This window comes from Gallus gallus, chromosome 2 (assembly GCF_016699485.2).
Source record: "Gallus gallus isolate bGalGal1 chromosome 2, bGalGal1.mat.broiler.GRCg7b, whole genome shotgun sequence".
NCBI classification, from domain to species: domain Eukaryota; kingdom Metazoa; phylum Chordata; class Aves; order Galliformes; family Phasianidae; genus Gallus; species Gallus gallus.
Genome location: NC_052533.1, coordinates 146,948,595 through 146,962,115, shown reverse-complemented (window position 1 = coordinate 146,962,115; position 13,521 = coordinate 146,948,595).

The window sequence follows — 13,521 nt, the reverse complement described above, 5'->3', positions numbered from 1 at the left end:
GCTCTGATCCAGAGGCCAGCTCTGCACCCGTGACCTGACTCTACCAAACTGAGCTGCAGATGCATTCAAAAGCACAGGTATGCAGATCTGAGCATCTTCTACAGATGCAATATTTCACAATGCAGCTGTAACTAAAATCCTCTTATAGTCTTCCTCTTGCACTGATGCTTTTCTGAATGCATCAGTGAAAGCATTTACCTATGGAAAATCATAGAATTGTAGAGCTGTTCGAGTTGGAAGGGATCCTAAACATTCATCTAGTCTAAACCCACTGCAATTAATCTACATGACGCAATGACATCTACAGCTAGATTAGATTGCTCAGAGCCTGGTTCAGCCTGGACCTTAAATTTCTCCAGGGATGGGGCATCCATCACCTCTCTGGACAGAAATAAGTTCTTCCCTATGATGACTGAGGCTGTTGGCATGCTAAAAATCATACGTTCTCCTTAAAACCTGACCCTACTATGCTCTTGTTACAGAATAAGGTATAGAAACCCTCTAGGTGGGGACTAAATGGAATCCTCCCTCCAGTGTCTTGCCCAGCTACACATTTTATAGATTCATCTCTTGTTTCTTGTCCTAGCCCACTGGGTGTAATTAGGCAACCCCAGAGCTAACAGTGTCTGCTAGACTTGCTGAAGACACAGAGGGAAACACTTGTCAGTCACCCACCAGGAAGGCTGCCCTTGCTAAATGAAGCAATGTACCATGACCTATATCACACGCACCCACCTACACTGTGTGTGGGCTGCGTCTTCTCCTGTGGGGAAACCCAGCAGATGTGTGTGGGTATTATTCCAATTAGTTTTCACGTTGTCAATGTGAGTGTAATACAGAGACATGCTGGCATGTCCTGCATGACAGCCTTCTGCCAACAAATGAGATTCCTCTTGCTACCGGGAAAATATCATTTATTTGCAAATCTGTCCAAAACCTTACATATATCTGTGCTATTCTATGAAAAGAGTCTTTTTTTCTTTTTCTTTTTTCTTTTTCTTTTTCTTTTTTTTTTTTAAGAAATATATATCTGCCTCTAAGCGTGTGTATCTATATCCCTCTCTACATACAATACTTGGCTGGCATTTTCCAAACTCAGCAATTTAAGCAACAGAAGAGCTGGGTTTTTTTAATCCCTATGTGTCATTAGTTAACAGCCTGTATGCTTCTATCCCAGGGAGGAAAAAGCCCCCAGCTGAAACCCCAGTCCCTTTCTCACAGGCTGAGTCAACGGGAGATGCTTATTTTTATCTTGCTGGAAGGCAACGGGAGGGAAAGAAAGGACTCACATTGCATGCACCACTCAGAAGGGATAGGCCACAGCACCACAGACTCACAGAATCACTGAGGTTGGAAGGGACCTCTGGGTTGATCTGGTCCAGCCAGAGACACCTACAGCAGGGTATCCAGGACCAGGTTGAACCTCTTTTCATAGGAAAGATGCTCCAGGCCCTACAGCATCTTCAAGGCCCATCGTTTGCCTCTCTCCAGTATGTCCATGTCCTTCTTGTACTGCAGTCCATGAGCACCACAGACACAGCAAGGTCCTGGACCAAGGCAGGTTTTTTCTAATATCATCGAGAGAAAGCAGCTGTTAACTGGATATCTAAGCTACTTTTTTTTTTCCCTCCCTCCCCCAAAGCAAGTAATTGTGCAAACCTACTCTGAGACAGATATTTTCACAGGGTTTTTGCCTTATGATTTTCTCTCTTAGGGCATCTCCATTAACTAAAGCATGTCTGACACAGCTGGTAGTGACAGACCTTGATACTACCCAAACTGGGGTTTGGTTGCACCCAGGGCGTTCAGGTCATCTCTGAAGACAAACCCTGTCCCCCGTCGGCACAAGTAAGCAAACAGAATCTCTGCTTCCCATCTTAGTTCTCATCTGTCTTAAAAATACCTGACTAATGGTTAATGCTACACATAGTCATAGAAATATAGGATCATCAAGGTTGGAAAAGACCAGTAAAATCAAGTCCAACTGCTGACCCATCCCCACCACGCCTATTAGACTAAGTTCCTCAGTGCCACATCATCCCTCTCGAACATCTTCAGGGATGGTTACTCTACCACTTCCTCTGAGCAGCCTATTCCAAAGCATTACCATTCTTTCAGAGGAGAAATTCTTCCTAATATCCAAACTTAACATCCTTTTCAAAGCATCCTCCCTAGATATGGCAAATCATACCCAGAGTTGTGGGAATAACGCTTTGATGAGTATGTGGCCTGAAATCCCAAAGTTGTTCAGGGTCTGTGGGTTTAATATTTAGGCTTCACCATTCAGGGAAGACAAGAGCTGGTACTGATTACATGACCCGTTAAGTCTTTTGGCTTTCAACATCCTAATAGATGCTACAGGTACCCCCTCCACTCACTTTCGCTTGCATTAGGATGGTGGGAAAATTAAAGGCTTTCTAAATCCTGGAGAGATGTTAAAATAAACAAGTAAAAAAGGCTAGCTGAAAGCAACTATTCTGCTTATTTACAGGCAGTACTCTGTGCTAAAGAGAAGATTTGTTACTTAAGTCTACAAGAACAGAGTGAAAAGCAGCAGCTCACAAAGCTTCTGTGATAGAGATGAGCAGATGTAGGAAGACTCAGCAAGTAGACAGTTTTCTTGCTTTCAAAACTTTTCAATGGCAATATCTCTTCCCCCTCCCTATATCTGGCTGTTGCTGGATGATGAATAGTAATGTCTCCAGAATAAGTTCAAAGCCTAATAAACACACAGGTTTGTAGCCATTCTGATTTTGGGAAATGGCCATTCTTCTCTCTGTCTTGTCCTGCTAGTCATCAGGATAATCTTTATTGGGGTTATAACTGGGTTTGCCCTTTAATCTATGGCAAAACACTTTGCTAACTGAAAGTTGGTTCTGGGCTGTGGTAACCCTCAGCTCAAGCATTTATTTATCTATTTATTTTACTTCATTTTTATTTAGGAAAGGATTGGAGATCTGAAGCCTCTTGATAATACAAAAAAATAAAAAGCCCTTTGCCACCAGGTCTAGGGCATATCAACAGGGACATCTCTCATTCCAAACCATAAATATCAAAGTAGGCATAAGGTAAGCCAGGGAACAGTGTTGAAGGGCCAAGATTTTTATTCCTACATTCAGATATACATATTTGTGTCAATCATTTTCGACAACACTGAAACTCTGAAACCTCCCCTCCATGCTGTTCTTGTGTAGAGCACAGAACTAGAATCATAGAATATCCTGAGTTGAAAGGAATCCTCAAGGATCATTCCTGAATTTTTTGGGGCATAGGAAAAAGCCATAGAGGTGTCAGGAGGGCTGACCCATCCTCTGTAAATCTGACTAAGACTTTCAACATCCCCGAAAAGACTGAAGATCAGATAGAATCATAGAACAACTTATGTTTGAAGGGACCTTAAAGCCCATCCAGTTTCTTCATAACTAAACCTTGTGTTAATGATTAAAAGACAGAATCATAGACTGGCTTGAGTTGGAAGGGACCTTAAAGATCATCTAGTTCCAAACTCTTTCCTGTGGACATGGTTGCCTTCACCAGGTCAGTCTGCCCAGGGTCCCATCCAACCTGGCCTTGAACACCTCCAGATTTCCAGCATGCACAGCTTTTCTGGGCAGCCTGTGCCTGTGCCTCACCACTCTCTGAGTAAAGAATTTCTTCTTACTGTCTAACTTCAGTTTCCCCTCTTTCGTTTCCCTTTGTTCTATTGCTGTCAGACTGTGCAAAAAGTCAGTCCCTCTCCTGCTTATAAGCGTACAAGCTCCCTTAAGTGCTGGAAGGCTGCAGTCTCTCTGGAGCCTTCTCTTCTCCAAGCTAAACAAACCCAGCTCCCTCAACCAAGATTGCAGACTTCCCAGAGCTATGGGGAGACAAATGGGTCTTTCTCCCCATGGTTTCACATATCTAAAAGAGTAGAACTGGAATAAAATATCATCTGAATGTCAGAGGAGCAGAAGCTGGCAGGTGGCTTTGCCTTTCTCCATGGGGTCTCCTGACTCACAGGAATTGCCTTGGGGGCTTTCACTACCACCTCCTCAGCAGAGGATGGCAGGTGGGCAAGCCAGAACCCCAGCCCTGCGGGGAGAGAGATGCTTTCTGCCATGACTCATCCGTGTGCTGCCTTCAGAGGGAGAGGCAGCAGTTTTTGTGAGTGGGAGTCGCTTTGCTATTTTCTGTTTACAGGTTTTTCTCACCGTCTTTTCCCACCTGGGGGGACTGCAGTTTTGAAAAACAAAGTGCAATCATTTTGTGGCTGGAACATCTTTTTTTTTTTTTTTCTTTTTTAACCTGAAGATTGAAATATTGGTGTTTTCTGGGGAAAATGGTAAATGCAGAAGTGAGGGAAGAAAGAAAAAATATTTCAGGCAGGGATGGGCTATGCACAGGATGCTCTTTTTTTACATCCTACTCCAGATTGTCCAGTGCTTATTGGCACTGAAGGACAGTAATGTATCAACTGGAGGAATCTGGGGAAAAGGAAAAGTCAAGGATCTTTTGCTTCTAGATCTTCAGTAGACACCACAGTCAATGTCAAAATGTCACTGCTATACAAGACCTACATAAGACATGAGTCCCTTTAGTCCAGTTTCTCCTCCTGCCTATTTAAAATGCATCAAACCTGTCAATCTTCCCATTGAACTCTGTCGCCACTCCGGTCCATTTCATGCTGGGTACATTAGCCATGGTAAATCAATTGCATGGCTTGGGGTTGGGTTATTAGCACCATTATCTTGTTTACTTCCTGTGGATCTCCCTAGCTTTACGGCGATGCCCTTCAAACACCATAGTAAAAGAGAAGGTCAATTATCTTCAGATTTCACATGGGAAAATGACTATGGAGAGATGGATTTGCTAAGGATCTTTTCTTTCCAGACTTATGTTGTTTGCAGAGCTTGATCCTATCCACATTCTTCAGGAATGTTCTCCAGCCCTACTCACTCATCACACATACTTGCAAGAGAAAGAGGCTGTCTCTGATTCACAACAGTCCAGCACCAAGATCAAAGCCTCCTTTGCCATAAAATAAAATAAAAGCCCACTTTTTAGAAATCTGTTGAAGGATTCTCCTAGACAAGAGTGGAGGATGTCCTAAACTGGTCTGGGAAACCTCCTAGGATGCTGAAGCTTGGAAGTAAATGTTGATTAGTTGCCAGAAAGCTCTTATGGGTCTTCCCCTTACGGATGAACACAGATGTGCAAGAGGCAGGAGTCCTACCATGAGAGCTCACGAGGTAGTTTGGGCCCTAAACAAATGGTTTGACCATCTCTGGCACCAGGAAATAGCCCTACGCAGAAAGCCAGTGTTCAAAGCTTGACTCAAAGAATGGGTGCTTAGTAGCAGTGAACCATCTTCAAGTGAACAAACTGATGTTCTCCAGGATACCCACAGCCTGTTGAACAGAGCATGACTCTTGATGCTGGAACTTCCATTCTCAGACAGACTGGAAGCTTGAACATCCATCCCCTCTCTCTCTTACTGCCAAGTGCATTGGCCAATTTACTCCATATACATGATATAACATATCTTATGAAATACTTTCCAGCATGTCTCCTGTTGTAGCACTCTGTAACCATGGGAATTTTGAGTGACATGGTTAGTGGACATGGGGCTGATTGGTTGCTAGATGGACTAGATGACCTTAGTGGTCTTTTCCAATCTTAATGATTCTACGATTCTTTGATGTTATGACTTATTCTCAAATGCCCAGCTCTCTGCAAAGCAGTTCCATGGGGGTATGAGAAAGGCACCAAGGATTGCAACCATGAGAAGATCCCTAAGCTGAGTGCTGCAACATGAGTATGTAGCATCTGAAAACTTTGAGGCAGGGAAGGAAATGGAGTTGAAAGCTTTTAAGGGCTACATGGCTGTCAGCTTTCAGACAAACAAAAGCAAAGCCTGTGGAATTAGATGGCTGACATGTAGAGTTTCACTTGGCAGGGTATGTCTGGCTGTCCAAGCAAGCTCATTGTGCACTTCCTGCTGAACTAGCAACTGGGGCTAAACCACATATGACAGCAGAATTTTGGAGAAAAAAAAAAACCTAAAAAAAATTAAAAGATGCAGCATAAACTTTGTGAAAGGGATGAGTTCCTGGAGAAGTCCTCCAAGTTCAGGAAAATATCCTTCAGAGCTGAGAAATGGTAGCACCTGCATTCAGCTTTCAGGGATGGGTCAAGGTTGTGATACCCACAAGGATTCAGATTCTCCCTCCTCCAGATCACACATTTAATGGCTGCAAGCCATAGCCCCTTTCCATCTTCTGTGTCCATTAACATTTTATTTCTATTTTTTTGTCTTATCATAGAGGTGCCCTGTTTTGCATGGACATGGAATTGAAACTGGAGCATGCATCCAAACTTAGGACTGACTAAAACTCTGGATCTCGTTCTCCAAACACAGTCAGACACTAATAGGAAGATGGAACTTTGTGAAGGGTGAAGGAGATAAGTGACCTGATGGCCCTAATGGAGCGAACAGAAGAGGCTCCAGACTTTCCCCTGATCCCTACATGTTAGCTCTGGAGTTTTGCAGAACCCTGCTATAAACTTAGGTAAACTTTGTGGCAGCTCTGCCTTTCTTCTTGGCTAAGCACAGCCAAACACATCCAGAAGATGTCATACCTTGGCTATGTCCATTGCCTACATCGCTAAATCCATCTTCACTTTACATGCAGCACACTTTTTGTCAGTGTTTTGAGTGAAGTGTTCTATCCACGTGCCCACTGAAATAGCACCTGCACAAGGGCTGCTCATGAAGCTGGAGCTGATTTACTGAGATGTAGAATTATCACAAAACATACACCGTGTTCTTTTCAGTTTTGGAAACTATGATTAAAAGTTAAGTTGCTAGACAATATCATTTAGAATCTCGAATCGTTCCTTTTCATTTTTGTTCTAAATCCTTTACATTTAAGCACAGATTTACCCTCCAATCATCTTCAACTGTCTTTCTATTTAAAACAATTAGAGAAAATTATGTATGACTAGGTGTGTACTGTGGAATATAACGCCTCTGTTTATTTAAGAGCGAGCAATGAGCCATATATGCTATGCAATTATATGGAAGATAGCAAGATTACCATGTTTTGGAACAAAAAAACATGTCAGCATTTGGATCAAAGGGGGATTATTGGAGGTAATTTATGTAGTTTAGAGTGATTTAAGTCTAGTTAAACAATTGCACATCACGGTACAATATATGACATAATAGGCAAAGAGAATTGAAATGTTTTCCACTCTCTTTTCTATGCCAGCTTCCCAGCTGGTACTCTGCCAGAGAAATCTGTGGGGCTCTGCCACACACTTGGGGAGAGGTTTCTCCTACAGAGCATTATTTCAATGTCTCTTCTCTTTCGCATCATACTGTGGTTGGTCACTCAACCCATGGCACGTCCTCTAAGGGTATGAATGGACTCTGCACAGTCATTAGAAGTGCTGATCTTTACTGACCATCCCTGCTCAGCTGCTTGAAACATCTGGCCAGCAATCTTTTGATTTTCATTTTTGCATTGTCCAAGGTTTTTACTCTGGGGAGAAAATCAGGCCAGACTGCATTTAATAGGTTAAATGTAATGGAGGGATATTCAAGAAGAGACACTGATTTTTAGGGACTTCAGTGCCTACCAGCTGCTGAATCGCCTATCTGAGGTGTTTTAAAGGATGGGAAATACCATCCATTTATTGCTTAAACTAGAAAGCAATGAATGAAAACACTGCTCTGAGATGGGAGCACTTCCTAGCTGTGAATGCTTGAGAGCTGCCAATAGCCTACTAGAGTAGGGAGAAACTTCCTTTATTGTTGAGGAAACTGAAGCACAAGAAAAGCAATGGATGATCTTTTTTTCATGTTTTCTTTACTGAACTGCTGTTCAGCACCTGCAGGGGAAGAAAAATGCAGCAAATACCAAACTAGCTCCTGAAAACATATTGGCTTAGTTCAACCATCTGTAACATTACACATTTCCATTACAATAGAAGGAGACTCCCTAGCTGAAGTCTGCATCCAGAAAAGGTGAGGAGGTTCACACACCAAAGCTTTGACTTTGAAAGAGCAAAAAGTGCCCTATTCTCAGAATGCAGATTCAGTTTAAGAAGAGAAGGGGGATTATGCATTGCAGCTCCGAGATGGTTAACTGAGATGGAGAAATAAGACTGCAGTCACCTTGCTGTGAGTGACTAACGATGTGATTGCAGCCAAAGAGTGTGACACTAGCTGGTATCATCCTTCCTGAAATAGTAGCTGGAGAGCAGGATAACAGGGTTTGGGCATTTAATGCAAAGTGGACAGAAGTAGGACTTGATACTTCTGGTTCCCTTCCAACTTGTGATAATACACGATTCTATGTTACAGGCTTCTGAATATTCTACCTTGATACTCTCAGCTCTGTGGAGAAGGACTTGGGTGTCCTGGTAAAGAACAGTTAGGCCATGATCTGTCAGTGTGCCCCTGTGGCCAAGAAGGCCAATGGTATCCTGGAGTACGCTGGGAAAAGCATGGCCAGCAGGTCGAGGAAGGTGAACTTCTCCCTCTACTCTGCCCTATTAAGGCCACATCTGGAGTACTGTGTCCAGTTCTGGGCTCCTCAGTTCAAGAAAGACAGGAAATTGATGGAGAGAATCCAGTGGAGGACTGCAAACACGATGAGGGCCCTGGAGCATTTCCCTTACGAAGAAAGTCTGAAAGACATGGGGCTGTTCAGTTTGGAGATGAGAAGGCTGAGGGGGAGATCTTATCAGTGCTTATAAATATTTAAAGTTGGGAGACAAATTGATGGGGACAGGTTCTTTTCAGTAGTGCCCTCTGACAGACAAGAGCAATGGTCACAAACTGGAACTTAGGGAATTCTGTACATACAGAAGGAAAGACTTCTTTACTTTGAAGATTACAGAGCCCTAGAACAGGCTGCCCAGAGAGACTGTAAAATCTCCTTCTCTAGAGATATTCAAAACCTGCCTGGACTCTTTCCTGTGATCTACTGCAACCTACAGTAGGGAACCTGTTTTAGCTGTGAGGTTGGACTAGATGATCTCCTGAGGTCCCTTCCAACCCCCGAGATTCTGTGAATCTGTGACATAGCCTCTTCCTTTACTCTAGAATAGGTTCTTGGATGGATTCAACAGCCAAATTTTCAAGCAGATACAAAAGGACGTGCTTCCCCTATTTCAAATTCCAGCTAATAAACCTGCTATCTGATAAAAATTCCAGCTCACCAGACTTGATCAAAGGGCTGGGGCATCTCTCCTATGAAGAACAGCTGAGGGAGCTGGGCTAGTTTAGCTTGGAGAAGAGAAGGCTCTGGGGAGGTCATGCAGCCTTCCAGCACCTGAAGGGAGCTTGTAAGTGGGAGGAAGACTAACTTTTACATCGTCTAATGATGATAGGACAAAGGGGTTTTAACTGAAAAAGAGGAGCTTTTGTTTAGAAGCTAGGAAGAAATTCTTTACTCATAGGATGGTGAGCACTGGCACAGTTTGCTCAGAGATGTTGTGGATGCCCCCATCCATTGACACATTCAAGGCCTTTTGATAAGGTCCTGGGAAGCCTGATCTAGTTGCTGGCAACCTTGCCCATGGCAAGGAGTTGGAACTAGATTATCCTTAAGGCCCCTTTCAACCCTAGCCATTCTATGATGCTTTGATTCTACAATGCTATGATGCTATGATTCTGTGATGCTATTATTCAGTGCACAGTGAAGCACTAAGAAAAAAAGAGACTCTAGCAAGCTAAATTAGAAGCTGAATTTACCCTTGTATCACTCTTGCATGACTCATGGTCATTCCTCCACTGCTCACTGAGGCTTAGCCCCTTATTACCCAGCTCATAGGGTGCTCCAAACATAATTCCTTAGACCCACAGACTTTCCAACCACAACTCTACTACAGATTAACCCCTTTTTGGATTTCTTGGGTTCAGCTCAAGGGATATGAGAAGGAAAGACATTAGAAATCACCTAAGCTCTGAGGATAATTACTGGTGCCCATACAGTTCTTGCAGGCAGTGCTTAAAGCTTCAAGCAGCACCAGCTGCAGAGGCAGCATTACCAGCAGAGCCCAGTTCCCTGCTAGAATTAATGACTCGAGCCCGCTTAACTGCCAGTTTCTCCCCTTTGCCCTAAATGTTAATTCCTTACTCAGCCATGAAATTGCAGTTTTGTTGAGTTGCTACATTACCTGCGAGGGTGGTATTTGAGTTCAGTGTGGCACTGAAAGTGGGTCCAGATCCCCGCCATAACTTAGCTTGCACCTTCTCCCCAAGAACAGAATTAATGTTTTGATCTAACAGAACATTTATTTGTTTGTTTGTTTGTTTATTTTTGCCAGCACTTGTAAGCATCTTCGTGTCAGGAAGAAAAAAAGGAAGACTCTTGAAAATAACTTTTTGACCATAGAAAATGTGAAATAAGGAGCAGCTGACTGGGACAGCTTAACATACATGATTCACTGACGGCAAAGCAAAGCTGAGATCTGAGAAAGATCAAGACTTGGCTCTAACTGCTGTAACACGCTCCTGTGAAATGATGGCAGCAGGGGTGCTGTGGCAAGGAAGATTGCCACGAGGAAATAGGTGTAGCTGCTAGGAAGACAGCGCAGTAAGGGAATAAAATAGTCCCCTGAGGCCAGGATAGGCTCTGCAGTTTGTTCCTTCCCACTCCATTGATTATTTATGATGTAAAGTGGCTGCAGGGGGCTGTGGTGTGGGAAATTCTGTCAGGAAGTACTTTTGAGACATTACTGCTCATTTTGCAGAGCCAAAGTCTGTCTCCAGATATTGCTGAGCTGCAACAGTGTATGGTGGTTGCAACACAGAGAACCTCTCTCACTTCTTGTTGGCAAAGGAGAAAACCTACAGAAACCTTCAGACTCCTGATCTCTCTCCAACAGCGCTTCATTCTCTTCGTTGTTTTTTTTCTGTTGTTGTTGTTGTTGTTGCTTTTTGTTTTTTGTGGGGTTTTTTTTGGCTTTTTGTAATATGAATATCTGTGATAATTTCCTCACCAGACAGACTCTGAGCATCGAGAAAGTCAAATACGCCTCAGTAGCATCCGGGATTGCTGAGAATGGATCTGAGCAGGAAGTGGAATTAATTTCCCAGGGCGGTCTCATGTGTGTAGCTCAGATGCTGCGGGAAAAGGAACAGTGACGGATGGATGGTCGTAAAGCAGCAAAAAAGAGAGACTTGCATCAGAGCTACTGATTTCCATCTCTACGTCACCTAGCAACGCTCCAATTAAGGATCTGACTTCCGAGAAATTGATTCTCTGGGAATTTTCCCATTAGGTGGCACCACTGTCTTGAGAAGCTTCTTCTGCTCTGACTCTTTCATTCTAGATAGCCCTAAATCATAGAATCAAGGAATCATTTGAGTTGGAAAGGATCATTAAAGGTCACCTAGTCCAACACTCCTGAAATGAATAGGGATATCTACAGCTAGATCAGGTAGCTCGAGAGCCCAGACCCGATGTATGGACTCACAGAATTCAGGAATAGTGGAGATCAACATGAGTGCTAGGCAGGGATTTATATAGACTCAGGCTTGACCTGGGCTGTGAGTTCTCATTAAATTTGAAGACAAGCTTTTGATGAGAACCAGCCAATCTTGCAACGATCATAACACAACTTCTGGAGAACCCCATGGAGTGGTTTATTTGCATTAGAGCATATTATGGCTTCATTGAAACTGTGCATTAACTTCTGAGCTGATACCTCGTCCCCAAACCACACACTGTGCTTCAGGACAAAGACGTGGTGGATGCCCCAGCCCTAGAGATATTCAAGGTCAAGCTGGACTGGGCTCTGAGCAATCTGATCTAGCTGTAAATGCCCCTGTTCATTGCAGAGGAGTTGAACTAGATTGCCTTTAAGAGTCCTTTCCCACTCAAGCAATTCTATGATTCTATGATTCAGTTTTTAAGGAAAATCCATTTTGTCAACCACCAATGTTTCCTACTTCTATTAGAGTTCTTTCTAGTGATTGGTGGGAGAGAGTCTTGCCTTTTTGGCCTTCGAGACATCAGGTGAAATAAATCCTACTCCAGGAACATTTCTTGCACTACTACGGCTTGCAGAAAAAGTCCCACTAGGCTCAGGAAAACCCTATTTCTCTTGTGGTCCTTGTTACCTGTCAGGCTGATGTACCCATTTTGCCTTCTAGAAATTTGACAGTGCGGGTCATGGCTATTGGTAATGCTAAATAGCTCATAGCTTTTATGAAAAGAACAAAGTAGTGCTCAAGGTCTCCTTCAACAGAATCCTAGGCACTGATGTTTCCGAATAGACCTAGTCTTTAGAGAATAAATAGACCTGGAGCAGATGCATGCTCTAAACATCAGTATCCCTTCAAGAGCAAAGTAAACAATTGTGACAGACCCCACAATAATCATCTAACAAATCATCTGGCTATGCAATCCTTTTTCTTTCTGCCTTCAGTATCCAAATGAGTAACAACATTCTAGAAAGAGTTTTCTATTCCTGCAGGCTGTTCCAAACTGTATTTGTAGGATCCTTAGTCATCGTGCTGAAGACACTGCTTATATATATAACTTATATTGTCCTTTCAGGAAGGTTGCGCTTACCAAAAAGATTTTGTCTGATTCTCTTTCAGGAATAATTGGATGGAATTGATGGGAATAATCCCCAACTACTTTCTTTCAGATCCTGAGGTCCCAGTGGAGGTGAGACAGCCAGTAGGATAGTCAACTAGGAGTGCTCATTTCCACGTCAGGACTGATACCTAATCACTCTGCTATGACTTCAAATCTCTGAGCAATATGCCAGGTTTGCTGTCTCTACCAAACACAAAATATAATAGGAGTTAAGGTTATTAGGTTGAGTTGTCTGGTGTCAAGCTGTGTGGTGCAGTTGACAGGCCTGAGGGACAAGATGGCATCCAGAGAGACCCAGACAGGCTGACCAATTGGCCCAGGAGAACCTCATGAAGTTCAACAAAGCCAAGACCAAGGTCTTGGGCTAGAAGAAGAAAGGGGGCTATAAGAAAGAAGGGGACACACTCTTTAGCAGGGTCTTTTATGAAAGGACAAGGGGAAATGGTTTCAAACTAAAAGGGGGGGAGAGTTAGATTGGATAGAAGGAATAAGTTTTTCTATGATAAGGGTGCTGAGGCACGGGAACCGGTTGCCCAGAGAGGTGGTGAATGCCCCATCCTTGGAGACATTCAAGGTCAGGTTGGACAGGGCTCTGAGCAACCCAATCTAGCTGTAGATGTCTCTGTTCATTGCAGGGGAGCTGGACCAGATGACATTTAAGGATCCCTTCCAAATCAAACAATTCTTTGTTTCTATGATTCTATGAAAGGTCATAAACAGTCTGTCCTGGGAGATTGAGTTCTCTATTGGTAGAGTAAGTTGTTGTGCTGGGTAAAATTCTCTTATATCACTGCATGTATATGCCTGGCTTCCACTCCCCAGCTGCAGAAAGACAGATTGTTGTGAAAGGATTAGCCAGGCTCTATGAAAACCCTAATGCTACAGCAGGGTCAGCAAAAAGATACTACAAATACCTGTTCCA